This window comes from Cetorhinus maximus, unplaced genomic scaffold (genome assembly GCF_964194155.1).
Source record: "Cetorhinus maximus unplaced genomic scaffold, sCetMax3.hap1.1 HAP1_SCAFFOLD_945, whole genome shotgun sequence".
NCBI lineage: Eukaryota > Metazoa > Chordata > Chondrichthyes > Lamniformes > Cetorhinidae > Cetorhinus > Cetorhinus maximus.
The window spans coordinates 1-11,351 of record NW_027596887.1 but is presented as its reverse complement, the minus strand read 5'-3'; the positions used below and the strand labels follow the sequence as shown (position 1 = coordinate 11,351).

Genomic DNA, 11,351 nt, shown 5'->3' with positions numbered 1-11,351 from the left:
AACTCTCCAGCCTAGGCAACATCCTGGTAAATCTCCTCTGCACTCTCTCTCGTGCAATCACATCCTTCCTATAATGCGGATTCCAGAACTGCACGCAATACTCTAGCTGTGGCCTAACCAGCGTTTTATACAGTTCCAGCATAACCTCCCTGCTCTTATATTCTATGCCTCGGCTAATAAAGGCAAGTATCCCATATGCCTTCTTAACCACATTATCTACCTGTCCCGGTACCTTAAGGGACCGGTGGACATGCACACCAAGGTCCCTCTGATCCTCAGTGCTTCCCAGGGTCCTACCATTCATCGTGTATTCCCATGGCATGTTTGTCCTGCCCAAGTGCATCACCTCACACTTATACATTTAAGGAAGGATAGACTTGCATTGGAGGTGGGACAGCGAAGGTTCACTCGATCGGTCCCTGGGATGAGGGGGGAGGTTGCCCTACGATGAGAGGCTGAGTAAATTGGGCCAATGTTCTCTGGAGTTTAGCAGAATGAGAGGCGATCGCATTGAGACGGACACGATTCTGAAGGGGGTTTGACAGGGGTGGGCGCGGAGAGATTGTTTCCCCTGCTCGGGAAAAAAAAAAAAACAGCCTAGACCCTGGGCGTTAGAGGGCACAATTTCAAAATTCGCAGATGACGCAAGACTTGGTCATGTTGTGAATTGTGAGGAGGATAGTGCTAGACTTCACGAGGATGTGGACAGGCTGGTGAGATGGGCAGACACAATGGCAGATGAAATGTAGGGAAGTTTGAGGTGATACATTTTGGTCTGAAGTGTGAGGAGAGGTGACAATAAAATAAAGGGCACAATTCTAAAGGGGGGTTGGGGATGCAGGAGCAGAGGGACCTAGGGGGTAAATGTGCATAAATCATTGACAGTGGCAGGTTGGGAAAACAGTTAAATTGTACCCAATCCTGGGTTTTACAAATAGGGGCACAGAGGAGTAAAGCAAGTGCATTATGAACCTTGATCAAACACTGGTTCGGACTCAACGGGAAGGTTTTAGAAAGGGTGCAGAGACGATTGACGGGAACGGTTCTGAAGATGAGGAACTTCAGTTCCCCTGGGTGGATTGGGGAAGCTGGGGATGTTCTCCTGGGAGCGGAGAAGGTTGAGAGGAGATTTGTTCGACCTGTTCAAAACTGCGAGGGGTCTGGAGAGAGGGAATGGGGAGAAACTGTCCCCATCGGCGGAAGATGGAGAACCCTAAGGTGATTCGCGAAAGGACCAGGGGAGAAACTCCTTTATGCAACAAGCGGTTTGGTTCTGGACTGCACTGCCCGGGCATGTGGTGGAAACAGATTCGATTGCCGTTTCCAAAAGGGAACTGGATAATTATCTGCAGAGAAAAGATTTTACAGGGAAGAGACGGAGGGTGGGAAATCTGGGGCGAGTAACTCACCTCCTGACTCCCCAAATCAAGGCACAAGTCAGGAGTGGGATGGGATACTCCCCACTTGCCTGGGTGAGTGCAGCTCCCACAACACTCGAGAAGCTCGACACCGTCCCAGGACAAAGCAGCCCCCGCTCGATCGGCGCCCCATCCACAAACATTCACTCCCTCCACCACCGACGCACAGGGGCAGCAGTGTGTGTGTACCATCTACAAGACGCACTGCAGCAACTCGCCAAGGCTCCTTCGACAGCACCGCCCAAACCCACCACCTCTACCACCTAGAAGGACAAGGGCAGCAGACGCACGGGGAACACCACCACCTGCAAGTTCCCCCTCTGAGCCCCACTCACCACCCCGACTTGGAAATATATCAGCCGTTCCTTCGCTGTCGCTGGAACTCCCTCCCTAACAGCGCGGTGGGTGTACCTAGACCACACGGGGACTGCAGCGGCTCAAGAAGTCAGCTCACCCCCACCTTCTCAAGGGAGCATTTATGGATGGGCAATAAATGTTGAACTAGCCAGCGATGCCCACATCCTGTAAATGAATAACTAAAAATAGACGCATTTCTCGCACATATGTAGCTTCTTGCTTTGTAACTGCAACATTGAGGGATTTCCCATGCAATGATCTTGACAAGAAAAGCCCATTGTAAATTTGAACAAATAAATAAATAAGACTTTATTTGGACAGTAGAATAATCTCTCTAATTTTGTACCATTTCATAAAACATCAGATTAAGTCACTGATATTCAAAAAAAACCTATGTATTCAGCTGAACAATAAAGATTATTGATGTGCTTAGAATCTCAATACTAGTTTTATACAGTGCACAGGTTGGAAGTGTATCTGTAATAAAGGAATAGGTTTATGTATGTATTGCGTTCAAAGAACATTTCACATCTAAATTGTGTCAAGTGTTCTGCTATACCTTTTTCTCATATACAATACCACAAATGTTAAAAATAGTACACATGTATGAATAAACTGTTGATTAGTCGCTTGGTTAGCACAGAACTGCTGAATAAAAGAGAGATAAACCCTCGGTGTGCTAAGAGTTACGCCGACGACCAGTTTGAGATTGTCAGTCAGGCTCATAGTGTGGCGCCTTTGCGTGTACTGGAAGCTACATATGTTAACGCAGACAGAAAGGACATGTACACACACACACACTGCACCCGTTTCAGCTAAACAGAATAAGTGACAGCCATTCACTGGTTCATTCCTCAGGGCAATGCCTTGACCAATCAGGGGCAAGCTGCCTGCTTTAAATTTCCAACCAGGCTTGGCAGTTGACTGTCCGTCGCTATCAGTGGCCTACACCCACCCCCCACCACCCCCCATGGCAACGTCACTTGCCAACCAATCGGCACTCTCTTCACGTACGGTATAAATTGTTGTTTTCCCCCTTATATTGGTACTCGTGCGAAGTGTCCTGATGAGTGCAAGTCAAAAAGATTCAACATGTCTCTTTATTCAGCAATAACTGTCGAGAGTGGAAAATATCCTGCACTGAGAGCAATCAAACATTGCCGCTCGGCAAAAGTGAGGGAGCCAAAGATCGAGACGCTCATTGGAACTTATGGAGAGTGGATGGGACAGTTAACAGTTGGCGAGTGGCTGGTTACTTTGCAAATACAACACAATATTTGGTTAAGATGGAAGTAAACTACCTTATAATTAGCACCTTACTGAAAGTTAGAAGATCAATGTCCAAATGGCGTTCCAATTCAAATAAAGAGAGCAAGGTTGGGTTCTGTAATATGATTGATGTGGAAAAACATCACAGAGTCTTCACAGTGCAGAAGGAGGCCATTCGGCCCATCGAGTCTGCACTGTCTCTCTGAAAGAGCGTTCTGCTTCGTCCTACTCTCCTGCCCCTTACCCCCTGTCACCCTGCCCCCTCTCCCTTATCAGGCGGGCAGTCCAATTCCCTTTTGGATACCTCGATCGAACCTGCCTCCCCCACCACCCTCTCGGGGAGCTCGTTCCAGACTCCGACCCACCCTCTGGGTGAAAACGTTTCCCCTCACTTCACTTTTACTCCTTTTAGCCAATTATTTTGAGCCTGTGCCCTCGAGTTCTTGATGCTCCCTTGTCCAACACATAATACCTTTCTGTCATAAAACACCTTCAACGCATCCTTTAACAAAACTAGGGTGTGTTTACCCTGTTTCTAATGTCATTTAATGTTCTTCTATTGATTCACAGGGTGTGGGCCTCGCTGGCTGGGCCCAGAAGTTATTGCCCATCCTTAATTGCCCCCTTGAGAAGGTGGGGGTGAGCCGCCTTCTTGAGCCGCTGCAGTCCCCGTATGGTGTAGGTACACCCACCGCGCTGTTAGGGAGGGAGTTCCAGGATTTTGACCCAGCGACAGTGAAGTAACGGCCGATATATTTCCAAATCGGGATGGTGAGGGGCTCGGAGGGGGAACTTGCAGGTGGTGGTGTTCTCCATGTGTCTGCTGCCCTTGTCCTTCTAGGTGGTAGAGGTGGTGGGTTTGGGCGGTGCTGTCGAAGGAGCCTTGGCGAGTTGCTGCAATGCATCTTGTAGATGGTACACACAAACTGCTGCCCCTGTGCGTCGGTGGTGGAGGGAGTGAATGTTTATGGATGGGGTGCCGATCGAGCGGGGGCTGCTTTGTCCTGGATGGTGTCGAGCTTCTCGAGTGTTGTGGGAGCTGCACTCATCCAGTCAAGTGGGGAGTATCCCATCCCACTCCTGACTTGTGCCTTGTAGATGGTTGTCAGGCTTTGGGGGAGTCAGGAGGTGAGTTACTCACTGCAGGATTCCCAGCCTCTGACCTGCTCTTGTATTTATATTTATATGGCTGGTCCAGATCAGCCTCTGGTCAATCGTAACCCCCAGAATATTGGCCTCATATTTGTCCCATCGAAAAACAATGTTGACTAATTAATGCTACCAGCATCTCTGCCGATGTGTAGAATACAAGAGCAGGGAGCTTATGCTAGACCTGTGTAAAACGCTGGTTAGGCCACAACTGGAGTACTGTGTGCAGTCCTGGTCACCGCATTATAGGAAGGATGTGATGGCACTGGAGAGGGTGCAGAGGAGATTTACCAGGAGGCTGCCTGGGCTGGAGGGTCTGAGCTATGAGGAAAGGTTGGATAGGCTGGGGCTGTTCTCCTTGGAGCAGCGAAGGTTGAGAGGGGACCTGATAGGAGGTGTGTAAGATTGTGAGGGGCATAGATAGGGTGGATAGGAAGGCCCTTTTTAGTAGAGGGGTGAATAACCAGGGGGCATAGGTTTAAGGTAAGAGGTAGAAGGCGAAGAGGGGGAGTTGAGGAGAAACTTTTTCACCCAGAGGGTGGCGGGAATCTGGGACTCGCTGCCTGAGAGGGTGGTTGAGTCAGAAACTCTCGTAACATTGAAGAAGCATTTAGATATTCACTTGCGATGCCATAGACTCCAGGGCTGTGGGCCAAGCGTTGGCCAATGGGATTGGTGTGGTCCCTGGAACTCCCTCCCTAACAGCGCGGTGGGTGTACCTACACCACACGGGGACTGCAGCGGTTCGAGAAGGTGGTTCACCCCCACCCCACCTTCTCCAGAGGGCAATTAGTGACGGGGCAATAAATGCTGGGCATAGCCAGCGACGCCCAACTCCCCCTTGAATGAATTTATTTCAACCTCGCCCACCTTTGCTGCCCTCTAGGGCGGTGCCCAGAACTGGACACGATACTCTAGTTGGGGCTCAACCAGTGTTTTACGCAGGTTCAACGTAACCCTCCTTGCTCTTGGACTCTACGCCCCTACGAATAAAGCCCGGGATGCTGAATGCTTTATTAACCCCTCTCTCAACCTGTCCTCCCACCTTTGTGTGCACATATACCCCCCCCAACCCAACCTCTCCTGAGGTTCAAGATTGTGTTACACTGTCACCACCCACCCTAGGGGCCCCGCCGATAATTTGTTATTTTTATGTTAATCTGTTTGACTAAAAGAGCACAGATACCCCTAGGTCTTTCTGCTCCTGCACCCCCTGTAGAATTGTGCCCCTTTATCTGATATGGTCTCTCCGCGTTCTCCCCTTGCCCCAACTAATCTTTTCCAATATTAACAGGTGCCTTCAGGTCACTGCGCTCTCCAGTGAGATGGGATCGAGAATGGACAATGCGACGCCAACGAAATAAGGTTGAATAATTTGACTGGCGGGGTTCATATTGCCCCATTAGCGCAGCAACCAGGCCAAAGCAGGGCGCCAGCCCGCACACCCTCAGAGGTTATTCTCCACGCTGGACCTTGACCTCAGTCGGGTGCTGTTGACCGAGTGGGTCAGGTCTTCGCTGAAGGCCTGGCGGAGGGTGGCGGCCAGCGAGCGCCGGAGCCGCTGGCGGAAGTCGCGCCCCATGAAGACGTAGAGGACGGGGTTGAGGGCGCTGTTGAGGGAGGCCAGGCCCACGGCGGCGTAGTCCCAGGCGAAGGCAGCAGGCTGGGGGGCAAAGGCCTGCAGCAGGCCGACGAGGTGGTAGGGCAGCCAGCAGACGAAGAAGGCCAGCACCACGGCCGCGATGAGGCGGACGGGCCTGCGGGACCTGGCGAACTTGGCCCCGCGCACCTTGAGGGCGATCAGGAGGTAGCAGGCCGCCATGAGCAGGAAGGGGAGGCCGAAGGCAAACAATGCCCGGCTGGCCTCCACCACCTGCTTGGCCCGGGCCCCGAGGGGCGACCGGCCGTAGTCCAGCGAGCAGGAGGGCAGGCCGGACCACGGGGAGATGACCAGCTGGCGGTGCAGGAGGGTGGGCAGGCAGAGGAGGAGGGCCAGGAGCCAGGCCCCCGCGCAGGCCCCCCGGGCGGCCCCCAACGTCCGGCGGCGCTGCGACCAGACGGGCCTGGTGACGGCCAGGCAGCGGTCGACGCTGACGGCGGTCAGCAGGAAGACGCTGGCGGACATGTTGAGGACGATGGCCGAGGGGATCAGCTTGCAGAGCAGGAGGTCGGAGGGCCAGCGGTTGCCCGTGGCGACGTTGGCGATCTGGAAGGGCAGAGAGCAGCAGTAGGCCAGGTCGGCCGCCGCCAGGTTGAGGAACCACACGGTGTTGACCGTCCGCTTCATCTTGCAGCCCGCCACCCAGATGACGGCGGCGTTGCCGGGGGTGCCCAGGAGGAAGGTGACGACGTAGATGGCGATGGCCAAGATGGACGCCAGCGGCAAACGATGCATCAGCCTCTCCTCCTCCTCCTCCTCCTCCCCGTACTCGGGCCACGTGTAGTTACTGAAAATACTGTCGTTCCAAAGGGCCGGGTCACTGCCGTTATATTCATAATAATCCATCGCGCTCCTGAGAGGAAGATGGTGGACAAAAAAAATGAGAGCGGCCATCTTAGGGCAGAGGAGAGGAGGAGAGACCCGCATTTACCCCGAGACATTTCACCCCCTCGGGACCTGCCCCGAAGGGACCTCGCAGCTAACTGAGGAGGTATTTCCCTCGGAAGGGCGGGTTGGTCTGTAACCTCCTCCAGCCCCTACAACCCTCCCTATCTCTGTAACCTCCTCCAGCCCCTACAACCCTCCCTATCTCTGTAACCTCCTCCAGCCCCCTACACGCCCCCTATCTCTGTAACCTCCTCCAGCCTCTACAACACTCCCTATCTCTGCAACAGCCTCTAAACCCTTCATCCCTCCCTATCTCTGTAACCTCCTCTAGCCCCTACAGCCCTCCCTATCTATGTAACCTCCTCCAGCCCCTACATCCCTCCCTATCTCTGTAACCTCCTCCAGCCCCCTACAACCCTCCCTATCTCTGTAACCTCCTTCAGCCCCTACAACCCTCCATATCTCTGTAACCTCCGCCAGACCCCTACAACCCTCCCTATCTCTGTAACCTCCTCTAACCCCTTCATCCCTCCCTATCTCTGTAACCTCCCCCAGCCCCAACACACCTCACTATCCCTGTAACCTCCTCCAGCCCCCTACACCCTCCCTATCACTGTAACCTCCTCCAGCACCAACACCCCTCCCTATCTCTGTAACTTCCTCCAGCCCCTACAGCCTTTCATATCTCTGTAACCTCCTCCAGAAACAACACCCCTCCCTATCTCTGTAACCTCATCCACCCCCTTCAACCCTCCCTATCTCTGTAACCTCCTCTAACCCCTTCACCCCTACCTATCTCTGTAACCTCCTCCAGCCCCTACAATTCTCCCTATCTCCGTAACCTCCTCTAACCCCTTCATCCCTCCCTATCTTTGTAACCTACTCTAGCCCCTTCATCCCTCCCTATCGCCGTAACCACCTCCAGCCACTACCAACCTGCCTATCTCTGTAACCACCTCAAGCCGCTTCCAACCTCCCTATCTCTGTAAACTCCTCCAGCCCTTACATCCCTCCCTATCTCTGTAACCTCCTCCAACTCCTACACCTTGCCAATGTCTGTAACCTCCTCCAGCCCCTAGAACCCTCCCTATCTCTGTAACCTCCTCCAGCCCCTACACCCCTCCCTATCTCTGTAACCTCCTCCAATCTCTACACCCTCCCTTTCACTGTAACCTCCTCCAGACCCTACACCCCTCCCTATCTCTCTAACATCCTCCATCTCCTACACCCCTCCCTACCTCTGTAACCTCCTCCAGCCCCTACAAACCTCCCAATCTCTGGAACCTCCTACAGCCCTGAAAACACTCCCCATCTCAGTTAGCGCACCGAGGCCCTACACCCCTCCCTATCTCTGTAAACTCCTCCAGTCCCTACATCCCTCCCTATCTCTGTAATCTCCTCCAGCCCCTACAACCCTTTCTAGCTCTGTAACCTCCTCCAGCCCCTACAACCCTCCATATCTATGTAACCTCCTCCAGTCCCTAAAACCCTCCCTATCTCTGTAAACTCCTCCAGCCCCTACATCCCTCCCTATCTCTGTAACCTCCTCTAACACATAGGACTCTGCCTATCTCTGCAACCTGCTCCAGCCTCTAAAACCCTCCTTATCTCTGTAACTTCCTCGAGTCCCTACAACACTCCTTATCTCAGTAACCGCCTCCAGTCCCTACAACCCTCCCTATCTCTGTAACGTCTTCCAGACCCTACAACCCTCCCTAGCTCTGTAACCTCCACCAGACCCTACAACCTTCCCTACCTCTGTAACCTCATCCAGCCCCTACAACCCTCCCTATCTCTGTAACCTCCTCTAACCCCTTCACCCCTACCTATCTCTGTAACGTCCTCCAGCCCCTACAATCCTCCCTATCTCCGTAACCTCCTCTAACACCTTCATCCCTCCCTATCTCTGTAACCTACTCTAGCCCCTCATCCCTCCCTATCTCCGTTACCACCTCCAGCTGCTACCAACCTGCCTTTCTCTGTAACCACCTCAAGCCGCTACCAACCTCCCTATCTCTGTAAACTCCTCCAGCCCTTACATCCCTCCCCATCTCTGTAACCTCCTCCAACTCCTACAACCGTGCCAATGTCTGTAACCTCCTCCAGCCCCTGGAACCATCCCTATCTCTGTAACCTCCTCCAATCTCTACACCCTCCCTTTCACTGTAACCTCCTCCAGCCCCTACACCCCTCCCAATCTCTGTAACCTCCTCCAACTCCTACAACCGTGCCAATGTCTGTAACATCCTCCATCCCCTACACCCCTCCCTATCTCTGTAACCTCCTCCAGCCCCTACAAACCTCCCAGTCTCTGGAACCTCCTCCAGCCCTGAAAACACTCCCTATCTCAGTTAGCGCCCCCGAGGCCCTACAACCCTCCCTATCTCTGTAAACTCCTCCAGCCCCTACAACCCTCCCTATCTCTGTAACCTCCTCCAGCCCCTACACCCCTCCCTATCTCTGTAATTTCCTCCAGCCCCTACAACCCTCCCTATCTCTGTAACCTCCTCTAACCCCTAGGACTCTCCCTATCTCTGCAACTTCCTCCAGCCCCTACAAACCTCCTTATTTCTGTAACCTCCTCCAGCACCTACACCCCTCCCTATCTCTGCAACCTCCTCCATCCCCTACACCCCTCCCTATCTCTGTAACCACCTCCAGCCCTACACCCCTCCCTATCTATGTAACCTCCTCTAACCCCTACACCCCTCCCTATCTCTGTAACCACCTCCAGTCCCTACACCCCTCCCTATCGCTGTAACCTCCTCCAGCCCCTACACCCCTCCCTATCTCTGTAACCTCCTCATGCCCCTACACCCCTCCCTATCACTGTAACCTCCTCCAGCCCCTACACCCCTCCCTATCTCTGTAACCTCCTCTAACCCCCAGAACTTTCCCTATCTCTGCAACTTCCTCCAGCCCCTACAAACCTCCCTTTCTCTGTAACCTTCTCCAGTTCCTACACCCAACCCTAAATCTGTAACCTACTCTAACCCCTCTAACCTTCTCCATCTCTGAAACCTCCTACAACCCCTACACCACTCCCAATCTCTGTAACCAATTCCAAATCCTACCACCCTCCCTGTCTTTGTAACCACCTCCGGCTCCTAAAATCCTCCCTATCAATGTAACCTCCTCCAGCCCCTACACCCACCCTATCTCTATAACCTCCTCCAGCCCCGAAAACACACCCTATCTATGTAAACTCCTCCAGCCCCTACAACCCTCCCTATCTCTGTAGCCTCCTCCAACCCTTACAACCCTCCCTATCTCTGTAACCTCCTCCAGCCCCTACAACCCTCCCTATCTCTGTAACCTCCTCCAGCCCCTTCAACCCTCCCTATCTCTGTAACCTCCTCCAGCCCCTACACCCCTCCCTATCTCTGTAACCTCGTCCAGCCCCTACACCCCTCCCTATCTCTGTAACCTCCTCCAGCCTCTACACCCCTCCCTATCTCTGTAACTTCCTCCAGCCCCTACAACCCTCCCTATCTCTGTAACCTCCTCCAGCCCCTACACCCCTCCCTATCTCTGTAACCTCCTCCAGCCCCCTACAACCCTCCCTATCTCTGTAACCTCCTCCAGCCCCTTCAACCCTCCCTATCTCTGTAACCTCCTCCAGCCCCTATAAGCCTCTCTATCTCTATAACCTCCTCCAATCCCTACACCCCTCCCTATCTCTGTAACTTCCTCCAGACCCTACAACCCTCCCTATCACTGTAACCTCCTCCAGCCCCTACAACCCTCCCTATCTCTGAAACCTCCTACAGCCCCTACAAACCTCCCTATCTCTGTTACCTGCTCCAGTCCCTGCAACCCTCCCTATCTCTGTAACCTCCTCCAGTTTCTACAACCCTCCTGATCTCTGTAAACTCCTCCAGCCCCTACAATCCTCTCTAACTCTGTAAACTCCTCCAGACCCCACAACACTCCCTATTTCTGTAACCTCCTCCCGCCCTTACATCCCTCCCAATCTCTGTAACCTCCTCCAGCCCCTACACCCCTCCCTCTCTCTGTAACCACCTCCAGCCCCTACAACCCTCTCTATCTCTATAACCTCCTCGAATACCTACAACCCTACCTACATCTGTAACCTCCTCCAGCACCTTCATGCCTCCCTATCTCTGTAACCTCCTCTAACCCGTTCATTCCTCTCTATCTCTGTAACCTCCTCCAGCCCCTACAACGCTCCCTATCTCTGTAACCTCCTCCAGCCCCTTCACGCCTCCCTATCTCTGTAACCTCCTCTAAACCCTAGGACTCTCACTATATCTGCAACTTCCTCCAACCCCTACAAACCTCCTTATTTCTGTAACCTTCTCCAGTCCCTACACCCAACCCAAAATCTGTAACCTACTCTAACCCCTCTAACATTCTCTATCTCTGAAACCTCCTACAACCCCTACACCACTCCCAATCTCTGTAACCAATTCCAAATCCTACCACCCTCCGTGTCTTCGTAACCACCTCCGGCTCCTAAAATCCTCCCTATCAATGTAACCTCCTCCAGCCCCTACACACCTCCCAATCTCTGTAACCTCCTCCATTCGCTACAACCCTACCTGTCTCTGTAACCTCCACCAGCCCCTGCACACCTCCCTATCTCTGTA

At 53.1% G+C, this 11,351-nt stretch overlaps 1 pseudogene; it reads right to left on the bottom strand.

The window, feature by feature from the left end:
- Positions 1-5,640: 5,640 nt before the first annotated feature.
- LOC144675314 (C3a anaphylatoxin chemotactic receptor pseudogene) lies at positions 5,641-6,699 on the bottom strand (annotated as a pseudogene).
- Positions 6,700-11,351: the final 4,652 nt, after the last annotated feature.